This window comes from Budorcas taxicolor, chromosome 17, assembly GCF_023091745.1.
Source record: "Budorcas taxicolor isolate Tak-1 chromosome 17, Takin1.1, whole genome shotgun sequence".
Classification (NCBI taxonomy): Eukaryota; Metazoa; Chordata; class Mammalia; order Artiodactyla; family Bovidae; genus Budorcas; species Budorcas taxicolor.
This window is the reverse complement of record NC_068926.1, coordinates 64,393,242-64,410,585: the sequence shown is the minus strand read 5'-3', so window position 1 is coordinate 64,410,585 and position 17,344 is coordinate 64,393,242. Positions and strand designations below refer to the sequence as shown.

Below are 17,344 nucleotides of genomic sequence, written 5' to 3'. Positions count from 1 at the left end.
TGTCCCTGGGATTCTCCAGGCAAGAACACTGGAGTGGGTTGCCATTTCCTTCTCCAATGCAGGAAAGTGAAAAGTGAAAGTGAAGTCGCTCAGCCACGTCCAACTCTTAGCGACCCCATGGACTGCAGCCTACGAGGCTCCTCTGTCCATGGGATTTTCCAGGCAAAAGTACTGGAATGGGGTGCCATTGCCTCCACTCAATACCTTTAGAAGGTCTCAGTTCTTTAAGTGGGAAATGTCACACATCTTCTTTTACTAATAAAATGGAAACCTCCTAATAACCTCTAGGGAAATGGAGACAAAGCTCACTTTCAGAAGCAAAATGAGCTTTCATTTGGGCTAAGTATTTTGGGAGTGAATTCTCTATTACTAGAAGCTTTTACCAACCTTAGCTGGTGAAACGGTAACCTCATCCATTCCAAATCCAATTTCCCTCCAAACTGGATAATGATTTGAAAAGAAAATCATAGCCCTTAATCCTTTATGTTAAATTAATTGGACTACATAATAGTAACTAAAAGAGAATTTTCAAATGCCTCAAATGAAAACAGGAAGAATCCTTTAAGCATTTTGAGTAGAAGGCCAGCGGAAAGACCAGAGGTGTCCCACCCCCTAACAGTACTTGTCTAAAAAACTACATTTATAACAAACTTTAGTTTGCAGGAACCTCTAAAAATGGCCAAACTAACACACACAAAAATGCAGCTACAAAATGATTCTTTTTTTGTGATCACATGTTATAACAGGATATAAACCAAAGCCTACGGATTTTCAAATTTTAAAACTGCACAAATGAACTCCTAAATGATTCAACAGCTGGAAGGGTGCCCAACTCACCCTACCTTAATGTACTTGGTTCTTGTCAATTTTTCAAGTGAAATGAACCCAAGCACATTAAATTCTTGGAGATCTAGGAGCCACTGAAATGAGCTGAGACCTGCCCTGTGACTCCCTGGGGCTGGCCTGGGGGCCCTGCAGTGCCCACTGTGGGCACTTTACAGCGAGTATATTAAAGGACAGGAAACTGGACAGAAGGAGAAAGACAAGGAAAGGAAACTCCATTTTTTCGAGGGCTACCTGAACTATAAATCCTCACCTTGGTACACATCAGGTTTCTTCCCATACCTGTTTTGACAAAAACTCTCCAGCCAAAGGCACACTCCCACTAGGACGTTTCTTCAGATTCTTTCTAAAGTCAGAGTTGCAAGAATACTGGAGTGCAGTGCCATTTCCTACTCCAGGAGATCTTCCCAACCCAGGGATCAAACCGGTACCTCTTGTGACTCCTGCACTGGCAGGCAGGTTCTTTACCACTAGTGCCACCTGGGAAGCCCCAAAGTTGCTAACCAAACCACAAATCAAAGCCCTAAGAACTCCATGCTACCAGTACTTTCAATTTACTCAATAAATTAGTTCATCAGAATTCATGCTTTAAATAACTAGAACTCCAAAATTTGCTTCACAGATAAAACATGTTTCCGTGAGTAAATGTGTATATATATGCTAACACATTTAAATGAAAATGATGACTAGCTTATCATGAGATAATTTAACCAGCAAATGTTTACAATCAGCAGTCCTTCTACACCACAGAAAATTTCCTCTATTCCTTTCATCTTCTAGCAAAATAGGAAGACTAACAATCCCTAGCACAAGTATAACATGCAAAACTGAAGTTCAATTATTTGACTGGCATTTACTGAACATCTACTGTATGCCAGGCACACGGCAGTGGACTGGGCAATGAAGGCACAAAAAACGTGAGACTTCTCTGCCTTCGAGGAACATGGCATATAGTGGTGCCAGTGTTCACTTTCACAAACTGGAAAATAATAATTCCACACTTACTTGTTTTAAACTTTCTACTCGTTTAGCTCAAAATGTAATTACTATTAGCACAGAAATCAGTAACGTTAGTGACACCCATAACTTACATTTCCATCTACATTTATAACTCCATAGCTAAACCATACTTCCATTTTACTCAAATGCACTGTATAAACGTGTATTCTGTTCTCATGACCTTGGACAATCTGGGTCATCTGCCTTATCCGTCAACATTACTCTTCCCCTGTTACACCTGCCCTGAGTCAGCCCAGTGCTATTTCGTAAACCCAAGGGCAGGGCCTCAACCCAGTGTCCCAGAGACACTGACTCTCCACCGCCCTGTCCTTTCAACCCCCAAAGGGCTCAGGCCCCACACAGAGAATTCAGCATCAAGAATTGTATACCTGGGGGCTAGAGGAAGCTTGTAATGTATTTTTACAACTATTACACATTTTAAAAGTAAATCAAAACATTAAGCCTGCCATTAACACTTTGTGAAGACGTCTTTTCTACCTGCACCAGGAAAATCAAGTCCCTAATCCTTATTATACTTAGTTTCATAAAATGTTGAAGATGTTTTTAAAAACCAAACAATCCAAACCCTTTAAAGAGGTAATAACAAAAAGGAAAGATCAATTATTTCCCTTTGTTTGAGGAAAGAAGGGGCTTTGTGATAAGAGTTTATAAAGAATTAGAAATACAGGTGGAGACTAGCACACAGCTCTGGCCAGCACAAGTCACCCCAACTTACAGCCATTATTACCCTGACCTGATCTACCACTACTCTAAGAATCCAGAATCCAAGTCACTGCTAAAACTTAAAACCCTTTTAAGCTGCGGTTCCCAAATGAAAAGAGAGGAAAAAAAAAAAAAAAAAAAAGGATCATGAGTGTTTTGAAAAAAAGCTGAGCAGACTCACTGTTTTCAATGAGGAACTTTTCTTTTTCTTGAGTTTAAATGCATTTTATTTTTAGACAATGTACATGACATGTTTTCTTAAAAACAATGCCTTTGCGCCAAATAAATCACCGTTCAGAACAAATGAAGAGCTTGAGATGACATCAGTCCCATTTGTCTAAGCCCTGGTGCTGTGTGAATGAAAAGCAGCAGCCAGCCAGTTATGACGACAGGTGACAGACCCAAAGTAACTGCCAAGTGTATTAACATATTCCATCTCTAAACCATCCCTAAAGAAAACCATATACGGGGCCACACCATGCTCACAGTAGTCCAGCAGAGCAGCCCTGCCATCTGGATTCATGTTTTCATCAATAAAAGAACTGACAGTAATTAGCAAGGATGTGCTTGATGTGTTCTGCAGCCCCTATCATCAAAGGTTTTACTCTTTCTGGTCTCTGTTCTTCAAGTTTCCCTTTGATTGACTTTATATCATCTTTGATGTACTTTTTGTAGGCTTCTTTTGTGAAGCTGGTTTCCTGCAAGTGATGGTTCAGACAATATCAACACCAGTGATTACTGTGTTTTCAGCACCTTTGCCCTTGGGGACTTCAGCAGAGGCATAGCCACCAACGAGCCAGTCGTCAGTGTTACCCTCTGTCCTACTGACCATATTCCCCTCCACCTCCAGACACAGCCGGTCCACCACCTCCCAGGTCTTGTGGATGTGGGAGAGTATGTCATCATCTGCTCTCCAGAAGGAACCTTTCCAAAGCAGACAAGGCTTCTTCCCAATTCCAGGAACCAGGGCTGCCTCCTACATGGGCTCTGCCTGAGCCCGCTCAAATTCCCTCAACCTTTCCCTTGAAACTCTGTTGCACTGACTACAGGCCAACATTTCACAGAGATGATGTTTATCAGTAAGGAATCTCCTTTGTAAAAATAGTAATACTGGATCTCTAAGAGGGGCAAGAGACATGAACAAAATAAGCTAAGACAATTAGGGCCACAGTTGTTCTCGCACTAACAGTGGTAGTCTCGTAGGAACTGTGGCCCTCCAGAAGCACATTAGTTAGTAGAAACGCATTTGAACCACCTGCTTTGCCACTACTATTTAAAGGAGATCAGTTGAACAGGGGAGTGGAAGCTTCAAGTCAAGAGAGAAGCAAGCTGAACTTGGAGGGCTGCTGTGGCCTGAGGCTGCAGGATGTCCCTGCACAGACAGGCATGGGCTGGGCACCGGGGAGAGCTGGGTTCCTTCGTTACTCGACTCCCAGCTCCCAAGGCCTGGAATTCAGCTATCATCACTAACACTTTAAAAGTTGTGCTGTGACTTAAACAGATTTCTTCAGTCTAGGCTGGGAACTTACCCACTGCTTTAACACTGAATCTATACCCAAAAAATGCCTTCTCGGTTCCAAATAACTGAGTTAGACTGGGAATGCAACCCAGTCCTGGGCTGGGGACTGAATGGACACGCTGCCTCCAGAACAGAAGCTGCAGCTGAACTGCTCAGGGTCAGGGAACGAGTGACTCACAACTATCCTTTGCAGGTAAGACATATCACTTGTTCCACTTGACATTGTAATTCAGCCCAGGGCATGCAAGATAGCTCTATACCGCAAAAGGTCAAGGACATCGCAGGGTTAAAATAAAGAAGCATACACACTTCCAATTTCCCTTTTCCTCTGTAACACTGTAAGCAACAGCGGTTCACACAAAAGACAGGGAGCCTAAGGGGACAACACGCATCTTATTAAGTATCGCCCCAAAGAGCTATGGCCAACACTTGTTGGCTCTGGCCTCTCGCCTGCTTGCCAAGAAAAACTAGGATGAAAATGTTAAACTAAAGACACTACTAACCACAAAATTAATTTATCATCTAGCTTGTAAAGTGACTAGTCTCCTAATAAATCCTTCTGCTCAACGGAGACGATAGCTCAAGTTTACATGGGTTTCTCAGTCACCGCTCAGGCAGCGCTTGAGTTCTTATATTAATAAATCGGCCTCAATTCTTTAAGTTCCTAAGAATGAAAGGAATTAGAGTCTTTAACTAGAAAAGAATGCTTGACCATTATGAAAAGGAATTTAAGTATCTTTCATGTGCAGTAAGCAAATAATGGTGAGTAAACATTCATCCTACAGAGGGGGAGCCTGTGAATTTTGTCAAGAACCTGATAATGTCAAGAGTGGAAAATACACCCCCAAAGGCTTCACTCTCCCAACACTTTCTTTCCCACGTGTGTTTACGGCCATTTACAAAACTGAAAAAACTATGGCTTTGTTCATACAGGATGAAGACCTCAGCAATTGTCAGAACATGGGACACACTAGGAGTTCACAATGGGGCCAAAAAGGCTCTTCCACCAAATGGCCACCTGCCCAGGTTGCCTTGGTTCCCCAGAAACATAATGACCACAATGGGAAGCAATGATCAACTTCTGCCAGCCCCATGGGATTTTCACTACACCTGTCTGTAGTTCCAGTACCCGTCAGATCTTGTTCCTGTCTAAATGAGCCCTTTCATGTATGGATGGCCTAATGGGGCTGACCTTTGCAATATTAATTGGTCTTTGAAACACCCAAGATAAATCCTTACCATAACTACATACTATAATGGTCAGATTACAAGATTGAGGATACAAAAAGGGGTCAATAAAATAGTGTCAAGGAGCTTTACATGGAAACTAGGACGTCTACCAAAGGCTATCCAAGAGAATCCAAGTATTTTCACGTTTCCCCAAACTACATCTAAAAAGAAACCCTGAAAATCTGGACCAAGTTTCCTAGTTTAATACATGTACAATCTGCAGATGAGAAGCGGAAAAAAGAAATTGGTGCTAACTACCAATCTGGATGATGAACTGAAGTGAATGACAGTGAGGGGGCTCAGTGTGTAAGTTTGGCAAAAGACCACAGTGGAAGCTTAAGAGGGAATTGCTGCATTGTGTCAAGGACTAAAAATCAAGGAAAGCCCATCGGGGTTCACACTGTTAAAAAAAAAAATCCACACTATAGTATAAATCAACACCACCAATTACAAAAATGAACTTACACCATCCATGAAAGGAGCTGGAGGCAGAAGGGAGGGACAGTCAAGTTCCTGATCTTGGCAAGTCTCTCAAACGCCCGTGACCACAGTCCCCTGGTCATCAGATGAGGAACAAGCCAGCGAGGTACTTTCCGCTCGAGCTGTGATTCAGAGTCACCAGGGAGCTGGAGCCCAGGCAGCTGGACTGACCGAGCTGAACCTCACGGGCATCAAGTTGAGGACCTCTGGGCCTGAGAAATAATCTCCCAAACCCACTAAAATGATACATTTGTCAAAAGACAGTGACCTACCAGAGCTAAAACTACGATCTATTACTCATAATTTTTTAAAATGGAGATAATTGCATGACCAAAGGGGGAAAAATATGTATTGTGAAATTCCCACCTTCAGTCATGCAAAACACAAGCGTTTCTACTTCCACTTAGAGTACACCTTCACCCCCAACCTCCGCATTAATTTGATTTCTCTTGACTATGGCAAACCGAAGGAATGATTTTTGTCATTAATGTAAGATTCAAATGACAGGCCTAATTTAACATCCCATGAGACAACGGAGGCTCTATTCCCACACAGAACGTTACACTTGATCACAACACTGCCACTCACATCGTACTCCATCCCGTGAGCATCTCACACACTGCAGCACAATCTCCTTCCAAATCCTAAAAAGACCAATCTTTTTGCCAGTAGCTAAACCTTTTTCCTTAAAATACACAGACTGAATACAAGCCTAGGGCCTGCATAAGAGAAGCTCGTCTGAATAGACAGTTCCAATTCAGATGGATGGCCAAAAACTGTCTCATTTTTAACACTACCTTCCTATCCTAAAATTAAACACTTTTTTCCTCTCCAGTGATTCAAGTTGGATATGAAGTCTAAAATGCAGAGGTAGGAGTGAGAATCCATACACTAATAGCTTAACATCAAAAATAAAATGTTATTAAACTTCCCCTCATTGATTCTCCCCAATTCCATTCATTAACAGACATTTAAGAGTGAAGACCGAGGGAACACAAATTTATTCAGAGTCTACTCAAAACCTAGCAAGGTACTGTTAGCATCTCTGTATCACAGAAGAGGAAACTAAGGCTCAGGGAGGTCAGGTAATTGACAAAATCGCAGCTATTAAAAACAGGAGTAGAGAGTGAAACCCCCTCAGTCTGGCTCTAAAGGTCTGCATTATTCGTTGCTTCAATTTCTCTAAAGACAAAACTCTCAGAGCAAGAAACAATGTAAAAACAGATAGCTCATTGAGCCTGATGAGACAAAGAACAAATCTGAAATTTATTATTATTTTTTTAAAGCATTTGTTTATTTATCTGGCTGCGTCAGGTCTTAGTTGTAGCACACGGGATCTTTGTTGCGTCATGAGGGATCCGCTCCAGACTCTCTAGTTGTGGAGCACAGGCTCAGTAGTTGAGGCACCTCGGCTTAGTTGCCCCTTGGCGTATGGGATCTTATTAATAGTTTCCCAACCAGGGATCAAACCCATGACCTCTGCACTGCAAGGCAGATTCTTAACCACTGGACCACCAAGGAAGTCCTAGAAATTTACCTCACTCCACTCCAATCACTTCAGTGACCACACAAAAAAGAAAACATAACCTCAAATGGCCAACTGGTTTTTTTCTAATTCTTAGGAAGATACTAATTGGAGTATTTTTAATTAAAGCGTTAATCAGATGCTCTGAGAGAAGCAAGAGCAAGTGAAAAGGAAGGCAGTATGCGCCTTTAAAACTCAATTTTCACCCACCATGAGGGGTGCACACGAGCAGTTCCAGCACTGACTGACTGACTCAACACCATCAGGGTAAGCCTGCTTGCGCTTGGTGTGGCTAAATCATACCAACCAAATGTGCTCCCTGGCCATCTGCCCTGCTGAGAAGGCTGTGAGCCAGTCATCACTGTTTATCAGGGGGAAAGAGCCTGGATGAGAATATTCTGCCCTCAGGAAAATGTTTCAAACACTCAGTTTACATCTGAGCAATTTTTTGGTAAGAGCTGGACTCTGCCAGAAAGGCAGAGAGGAATTACCTCTGTACTTTATGTTATTTTGACATAGACAACAAAGGTATAAATAATAACCAGAGAAACAAACCCACTGACCTCAGGATCTTTCCAGTTAACTTCAATAAAAATAATCATTCAGCACTAGAGAGCGTGCTGTGAGCAAGCAAATCTCGATCTGCCTTCCATGTGCATCTCTCTCTCACATTCTGCCTTCTATAGGAAGGTGCCTTTCAGACTGTGAGCTCAAGTTCAGATACAGTTCCTTGTAGCAGATGGGAGTGATGAATGTCTGAGGTATGAGGACAGGGACAATGTCTGCCTTCGAGGACTAAGGAAGGTTTCACGGATCCCAGAGGACAAGAGGGAAATGCAAATCAAAACCACAATGAGATACCACTTCACACCCACTAGGACGCCTAGTATCAAACAGTCAGAGGATAACAAGTGTTGGCAAAGATGCAGAAAAATCGAAACCTTTATACACTGCGGGTGGGACTGTAAAATGGTGCAACTGCTTTGGAAAAATATGGCAGTTCCTCTAAGAGTTAAACACAGAGTAACCAAGATGACCCAGTAATTCCCAAGAGAAAGGAAAACATATGTCCATACAGAAACTTGGACACAAATGTTCACAGAAGCATTATTCATAATAGTCAAAAAGGAGAAACACCCAAATGTCCATCAACTGATGAATGGATAAGCAATGGAACAGAGTATTTTTCAACTATTAGAAAAAGAATGAAGTACTTACTCATGCTGCAACAGAGAAAAACCTTCCATACACTATGCTTAATAAAAGACACAGAAGACCACATATTGTATGATTCTACCTATAGAAAATGTCCAAAACAAGGGACATCCATAGAGACAAAAAGTAGATATGTAGTTGTCTAGAGCAGGGGAGGGAGAAGAATTGAGGGATGGGGGTAAGACTGTTAATGGGTACAGGGTTTCTTTTGGGTCGATGAAAATATTCTAAATTGTTATGATGACTGTCCAACTCTGTGGATATACCAAAAATCAGTGGATTCTACACTTTAAATGGGTGAATTGTATGATATGTGAATTATAGCTCCATAAAGTAGTTATAAAACAAAAAGGATTGCATTATGTGCCACTGAAATACAAAATAAGCTCTCAAAAGGAGTGTAGAATCTTGTTCACTCATTTTAAAGGATCTGAACTAGGGCAATGAAAACCCAGAGAGATTCTATTACTTAACATTCTGGGTACTAGGTCATACTAAAATATTCATGAGTATTTCCATGTTTTAATAGAGAAAAGGCATCTTATGTTTAAAAAGACATACACATGTCAGAAAAGAGTTCTTATAACTCAGGAACAGGATGAATCCAAAGGAAAACAAACCTGGATTTGTACCCTGCATCGGAAAATAGCACCCCAAATTTTTTATTGTTCCACCTCTGAAAAAGAAATCAAAGGTAAAACAACTTGGTTAATATAATATTTCTAAAACACTGTTTGCAACAAAACAAAGTATTAAGAAATAATCTGCCATCTTACAGAAATGAATTTCCACACCCCCAGTGACATAACTAAGAACTGATCGCTTCTCCTTTTGTACATTCCATTTCGTAGGTATCTGAGTGACTCTCTTCATGGGTGGAGTGAATCTCAACAGCGACAGCTGTGGTAAGCATAAAACTTAAACCAAAAAATCCAAGTATTTAAAAAGGGCTATATGTCAGGGGTGAACGGAGTCAAGAAGTACAAACTTCTAGTAAAAACATGCGTAAGTCATGGGATTTTACAGTCAACACAGTGACTACAGTCAATAACCTAGTGCATATTTGAAAGCTGTCAAGAGACTAAATCTTAACAGTTCTCATCACAAAGAAAAAAGAAATGTAACTTTGTATGGTGACAAATGGTAACTAGGTTTATTGCGGTGATCATTTCAGTGTATACAAATATCAAATCATTATGCTGTACACATGAAACAATGTTACATGTCAATTACACCTTAATTAAAAAAAAAAAAATGAAGCAGCATACACATCAAAAGTCCTGTCTGTCAACCCTGAATCTGATCCCAAACTATATATAAAGTAATAGACATAACCTTTGATTAGCACAATCTGCATGCAAAGACACAAATGATCATGAAAAATGTAATACTTTGTGCAGTGATCTCTCATTAGTATGTGTCCATCAGAATCCATCAGGCTTTAATGTACCTTCCACAAATAACTGAAAACAAACACAGACAGGGTACACTCCTGATCTGTCAAAAAGGTATGTACCCAACCTTTATACCAATCTTTGTTCAATCCCCAACACACACGACAAACATCCACCACAGAACATGGCACCGGGAGGCCTAATATACAACACAATTCCCAGTTTTATTTCACTTTCTCCTCCTATTTATTTATGCAAACTCCCAGACCCAAGAGTTACTATTAGGCTTCATATCCAAACATGGTGCTGTGAATTTGAAATGTACCTCCAAGGCAAAAGAAAAAAAAAAAAATGTTTCCTTTAAATTAATTTTCTGAAATACATAGAATCAAGTCCAAAATAGAGTCTTCCCATGTCTTCAGTTTTACAGGCAGTGCAGAAAGCGCAGTCCTATAAACAGATATCTATTTGCCTTCACAATTGAACAGCAGACGGTACAAAGCAACTGCTTATACTTAATCATGTTTCTGTCTATTCTAGCAGGCTGGTGTCCGGAGAGAGTTCTGCCAGATAAGGACAATGAAATGTATTATTATAGAGTGACTACCAGCCCTACAAGTGCTGTTTGAGGATGGAACCCTGGCCAGGAAGGCTTAAGTGAGAGGGCCTGCTATTTTGTTGTAACCATTTCCAAAAGTAAATACCTTCGTTCCCCAGAACCAGTTTACAAACACGCACTATATTCAATTCTGCTTAAATGTCTTATACGAAAGAAAGGCCTCTGTATCTTGCTCCCCTGGGGAAGATGAGCGACTTGCAATTTGCTTCTTACCCTGAATCCCACGTTTGCAACATGTAGAGCAAGGACTTCAGACACCACAAAACAAGGACAGCCTACATTAAAGCCAAATATAGGATGTGATTCTAAACCGCGATGCAGTAAAGCCTACGTTTCCTTTTCCAGCCATCAAAACCCTTTGAACACTCCCAAAAAAGGACGGGAGGGCCAGCGCCTCTCCTGCAAAAGGAAGCCCCTTTCTTCTCTGCTCTTCCCGCAGCCGGCCACTTGCCCCCAACACATTCATATCATTCGAGACGGAGAGCAGAGTGTGCGCGCCTGTGTGGACAGGCGGGAGGGCTCGGTTCCCGTATTTCCAGCCTCTACATCTGAGCTCATCCTCAGTCATTTAGGCGCAGCAGAGCCCCACCTGCACCGCGCTCCGTCTTAACTGCGTCCCTCGCCAGCTGCTCCGCTCTCACCCGAGCCTAGCTCTGAATCACCCAGCGCACGCGGACGCTCCAGGCCCCCGACCCTGCCGCCTTCCTGCCTCATTCTTCCTCTCCCAACCTGCCCCCTCGCCCCTCCCCCGCCAGTCCCAGATCTCGGCTCCCACCGCCCGGCTCAGCCTCCTCTCAAACCGCCCCCACCCACATCACTCCAAACCCAGCCCTGCCCCGCCCTTCCCGACCCCCAACCCAGCTCTTCAGGGTCCACTGCCGGCCTCTCACCCCAAAGCAGGCACCCCGAGGCCAGACCGCCGCCCTCACCTCTCCCAAGCAGAACCCAGCTCCCCCAGACCCCACCCGAGCCCGGACCCTGGCACCCGCCCCCTCCTCGCTCCCCAGGGCGGCTCAAGCCCCGCCCCCAGGCCTGGCGCCCCCGGGCTCAGCGCCCTGGCCTCTCGCAGCCCCACCCCACCCAAGACCCCACCCAACCCGGCGGAGCCCTGACCCCTACAAACCTTCCCGGGGTAGCCCCATTCTCACGCGGCTCCTCACCCGTCCAGGAGGGTTCCGGACCCCTAAAAGTCTCCCCTGAGCAGCCTCTTCCCCACAGGCGACCTGGGTTTACTCTCCTCAGGCCGAGCGGTTCGGTCCCCAACTCCCCGCCCCGCCGGACCCCAAGTCTCCCGAAGCAGCCCCGACCCCTGCCCCTTGCACATCGGCCAGGGCGGGCCCCCGACCCAGGGACCCGCGCCGCGCGCGCCCACCCAGCCCTGTCCGCTCCACCGGGCCCTGCCCTACGCCCCGCCGGCTCCTGTCAGCCGGCGCCCGCACATGCTGAGAGGACAGATCCGTCCACCCGCCTCGCTTGCTCCCAAGCGGCCCTGCCGGGCGCGCGCAGCTCACCAGGGCCGAGGTGCCTGAGGCGCCGCTGCCGAAGTCCCCACCGCAAAGCCCGGCAAAGCCTCCAACCGCTACCGCCTCCCGCCTGGCACTGAGCGCTGCGCGGGGGAGGGGCGCGGACAGCCGCCACCGCCCCCGCCGCCGCACGCAGGCCCCGCCCCGCGCCGTGCCGCGCCCAACCAGGGCCGCCGCACTGCGGCACGCCACGCCCACTTCCGGGAGGGGAAGCCCGCTTCCCACCCCGCGTTCCACGCCTCACTCTCCCTAGCGCCTCCTCTGGTCGCGCCGAGGGATGCAGGTAGGCCTTGGAAGAAGGCGGTGCCCAAGCGCAAGCACCGCCCACTAGCCCTCGGAGTGACCGGAGAGCCACGCCCACTGCCCCCTCAGAATAGGGAGCGGCGACCTTAGAGCCCGCCCACTGACCTGCTTGGTTCGGCCGAGCCACATTCCCTGGCTCCTCAAAAATTCCCCCAGAGTCCCTTAAAACCGGAACATCAGCTCCTCTAAGCTCCGCCCACTGCCCCATCCGAACCCTTCGCCGGCTTCTTGGGTCCTTAAGCCCAGCTCCCCTCCCATCCCTTCAGAACTGTCCCTTCTGCGTCACAAACGCAGTCCCAACTTCTAGAAGCCCCGCCCACGGGCGAACAACCCTCATTTGTGGCATCGCAATTCCCGCCCGGGAGTTGGTGATGGACAGGGAGGCCTGGCGTGGTGCGGCCCATGGGGTCGCAAAGAGTCGGACACGACTGAATTCCCGCCCAGGGCCCATCTAACTGTTTTAAATCTCAAGCTCCGCCCAGAACCCTCGAATCCCCGCCTCTGGCTCCCGAAGCTCCGCCTCTGCAGCCAGCACACCCTCCCACCGCTTCTGGGAACTCCTGAGGCTGAGATCTTCATTCCACTACACCTTGTCACTTTGCTAGCACAAGGTGGCGGCCCCCGGACTCCCACACCCGCGTATCCCCCACCACTACACAGGAGGGCCTATCTTGACCAATTTCGCAGGTGGGGAAATGAAGGATTACAGGGCCCCTCCCTCTCTTCTCCTGGCCGAAGTCCCTGACTTAATAACTGGGAGACCCAGGCCTAAAAAAGTCAGAGCGCAGGGCTTCGAGTCCATCTCTGCTGCCGTCAGGCTGTGTGTCCTGGGGCAGTTGCCTTCATCTCCCTGGACCTGAATTTCCTGATCTGTAGCGTGAAGCTGTCCTCTTGATAGCCAGAGTCCCTTTCTCAAATACCAAGCTCTGAAATGTCAAGATCTGGGGAAGCCAATCTTCAGGCCTGGTAAACTGGACTGACAAAGCAGATCTTCTGATGGGGTAGGCTATTTACTTCCCAAAGCAAAACACCTTTGCAGTTAACAATGAGGAATTTTTCAGTATCAGCCACAGAAGTGTGTGTTATGTAAAGCATGGTCCACCTGAACCAAAACAGCTATCAAAGCAAATTATGTTTCCTCTCTAAGCCTCAGGGTTTGGGGCGGGGGGGGGGGGGGGGGGGGGGCCGGCTGCACCATCCAACATATGGAATCTTAGTTCCCCAGGGATCAAACCAGCGCCCCCTACATTGGACCCACAGCCTTAACCACTGGCCCACCTAAGCCTCAGTGAAATAGAGATAGATAATAGACGCACCTTAAGAAGGATTCCATGAGGTCCCAGTTAGTAATACACTTATCAAAGAGACTGACTTGGCATAAGCCCTCAGTTAGTCATTTCGCTAAACATTAAAATGCCTCTCTGGCAGCATGACAGAATAGAAAAAACATGGACTTTAGATGCTGACAGACTTGGCTCTAAATCCAGGCTCCACTTCTTACCAGTTGTGTGACCTCAGGCAAGTCACTTCCCCTCTCTGCACCCAGCTCTCCTCCTTTATATAGGGGGACTCATCCAAGTGCTTACTTCAGAGAATGGTTTTGAAGATTCAGGAGTTTAGATTCAATGAATTAAGGCGTGGCAAAGCATCCAGCATAGTGCCTGGCATGCAGAAGTTATTTAAAATGTGTTGATTCCCATCTCCCAGTTCTATAAATGATAAAATTAAAGCAAAATTTCCTAGGACATCAGTTCCCCACAGATGACACCACCATATCACAACCATGAAATATACTGAGAAGGATCCCAAGGCATTTGTCTTCCAGTTTTATCCTTAGGGTGAAGAAGATGATTCTTGCACAGAAAGTAACCAAAGCCAGAAGCAATGCCACATCCCCACCTCACCCCACACCTGACCCAAATGTGCTCAGTGGAGAGCTGCTGCTTCCAGAAGCAGCTGGAAAATTGTGTAACTCTTTGAGGGGGAAAAAAAAAAATCATCCCATTGTTCTTGAATCCATAGCAACCTCTTCATGGGTCCGAAAGGAAACCTTGGGTCTGCCCAGGTTGGCCCCAGATGGAGAGATTTAGGTGCAGGTAAGATGACTGATTTGTGTCTTCTGCTCTCAAAAGCTGGCGATTTCTGAAGTAGCCTGAAAAGATAGATGCTAGATGAAGATGAATTCAGTGATCAGGAAAAAGAAGAATGGTCCCATATCCTACATGATACACATGCCAGCTCATGTATGAAGAAGAAAGAACTGTGAGACCTGCATTTGGAAGCTCCTAAGAAAATCTTTTTTTCTAGTTTCTCTTAGTAGCAAATGGGGACCTTAGTCTTAGGTTGCCAGGGCAACATGGAAGCTGAGCTGGATTAGCCCTATGGAAGCATTAACAAATGATAAAACTATTAATTAAATGAAAGACTGGAAGTAATCTCAGATTACTGGAATAATCTCAGTAGGCAAGACCCCTGCTTGAGTGACAGAAGGGGACAAAACTTGGGGAATATTAAAATTCACCCTCCATTGATCAGTTTTGATTCTCACTGCTTGGAGTGCTTCCTTCTGCAAAATAGAACAAGGAATCATTGATTGGCAATGGATAGGATGTCTTCTTCAAAAATGTATTTTACTGAAGTATAGTTGATTTATAATGTGTTAATTTCTACTGCATAGTGATTCAGTTATACATGCATATACATTCTTTTTCATACTCTATCCATTAGGGCTTATCACAGGACATTGAATATAGTTCCCTGTGCTATACAGTAGTTCTTATTGCTTATCCATTCTATATATAATAGTCTGGAATGCCTTTCTTAATTTAAATGTTTGATTTTGAGATAATTGTAAGTACACATGTAAATATAAGAAATAATTCAAAGAGATCACGTGCAATGACATCTCTTGTTGCAGAGCATGGGCTCTAGGGCCCAGTGGTGTGTGTTTTGCTAAGTCGCTTCAGCTGTGTCCAATTCTTTGCAACCCATGGACTCTCGCCTGCCAGGGTCCTGAGTCCATGGGATTCTCCAGGCAAGACTACTGGAGTGGGTTACTATTTCCTCCTCCAGAGGATCTTTCTGACCCAGGGATCGAACCAGTGTCTCTTACATCTCCTGCATTGGCAGGTAGGTTCTTTAACCACTAGCACCACCTGGGAAGCCCTCCCCCCGGTGGTAACATCTTGCAAAACTGGAATATAATCTCACACTCTGGATATCTATATCCTGATACCAGATACAGAATATTTCCACCACCAGGAAGACCCCTGCCATTGCCCCTTTACAGCCACCCCCACTTCCCTCCTGCCCCCATTCCCTCCTAACCTCGAGTTGCTCATCTGTTCTCAGTTTCTGTAATCTTTGTGATTTTAAGAATGACAAATGGGACTTCCCTGGTATTCCCCTGATTAAGAACCCACCTGTCAATGCGGGGAACCCAGCTTTGATCCTTGGTCCAGGAAGATCCCATATGCTGAGGGGCAACTAAGCCCATATCCCACAGCTACTGAGCCTCTGGGCCCTAGAGCCCATGCTCTGCAACAAGAGATGTCATTGCAATGAAAAACCTGTGCACCACAATGAAGAGTAGCCCCCCTTGCTGCAACTAGAGAAAACCCACTCACAGCAATGAAAGACCCAGTGCAGCCAAAAAGTACATAAATATTTTTTTTTAAAGAATGGCAAATGATTTCATATATTGTGCAACCCTAGGGGGCTGGCTTTTTTTCACTCAGTATAACTCTCTGGAGATGCACCGAGACTGTTATATGTTTGTTCCTTATTACTATTTGTTGTTAGTTTTTCGTTTTTCTTTTGTCCCTTATTATGACTAAGTAATATTCCATAGAGAGCAGAATTTGTTTAACCCTTTATCCACTGAAGAAGATCTGGGCTGTTTCCTGTTTGAGATCATTTGTTATGAATAAAGCTGCTATGAACACTATACACATTCATGTACAGGTTTTTGTGTGAACACAGGCCCTCATTTCTCCTGGAAAAATGTCCAGGAGTTTAACTGCTGGGTCATATGGTACAGGCAGACCTCAGAGATACTGTGGGTTCAGCCTTAGGCCATCATAATGAGTCCATGCACAACAGCCCTATTGGACTGAGCTGACGGTAGAAACTTTGATGTAATGACTGGTCATGCCATTTCCTGGCTCGGACATCTTGGACAAGTCGTGTTACCTCCCTGGGCTTCAGCTTCCTTATCTCTTCAATGGGGAGAAATAACATTAACCTATGATTATGTTTGGGAGCGTACCTGCTACAGATCTTCAATACAAGTAAATGCTATGATGGAGCTTGTACTTATAAAGCACATACTGCTCACCAGGCCCAGAGTTAACCAACTTGCCAGACACTACCTCTTTGATTCCTCATAAGCTGACAGGAAGTAATATGGCTTTTTAAAAAGCAGTGTTTTACAGAGGTGGAAACAGGTTTGTTATGCAGTAAGAACTAACTGATACAAACTGAAAAGACCTCAGTAGAGGCATTCCATGTGGGCTCAGTAATTCCACTCTCAGAAATTTAACCTAAGGCAATAATCATGGTGACATGCAAAATCACAATCAACTCTCATTACTCAAGAGATATATTCTATAAAGTCAGCACACACACTAAATTAGTGAATATTGAATCATTGCTTCTGGGAGAAATATAATATTAGGTAACTATAGGCTTCTGGTCACATGTTCGCCAACCAATCAATATATAACATGGTTTTATGTGTGCTTCTGTTTGAAGATATCTTATTTAACATGTACATTGTTGAAATATATATATGTGAGTGTGTGTGTGCGTGTGTGTGTGTAGTTTATTCGACTTCCCAGGTGGTGCGGTGGTAAAGAACCTGCCTGCCAATGCAGGAGATGCGGGTTTGATCCCTGGGTTGGAAAGAATCCCTGGAGAAGGAAATGACAACCCACTTCTTGCCTGGGAAATTCCATGGACAAAGGTCCCTGG

At 44.9% G+C, this 17,344-nt stretch overlaps 1 protein-coding gene and 1 pseudogene across 1 annotated transcript in view; both read right to left on the bottom strand.

Moving 5' to 3' along the window:
- CORO1C (coronin 1C) overlaps nt 1-12,188 on the bottom strand; it is a 77,076-nt gene extending 64,888 nt beyond the window's left edge. Inside the window, exon 1 of the mRNA XM_052654316.1 lies at nt 12,059-12,188. The gene's annotated coding sequence lies outside the window, so the exon portion shown is untranslated. The remainder of the gene's footprint in view (nt 1-12,058) is intronic.
- On the bottom strand, nt 2,903-10,451 carry LOC128062114 (translationally-controlled tumor protein-like; annotated as a pseudogene).
- Nucleotides 12,189-17,344: the final 5,156 nt, after the last annotated feature.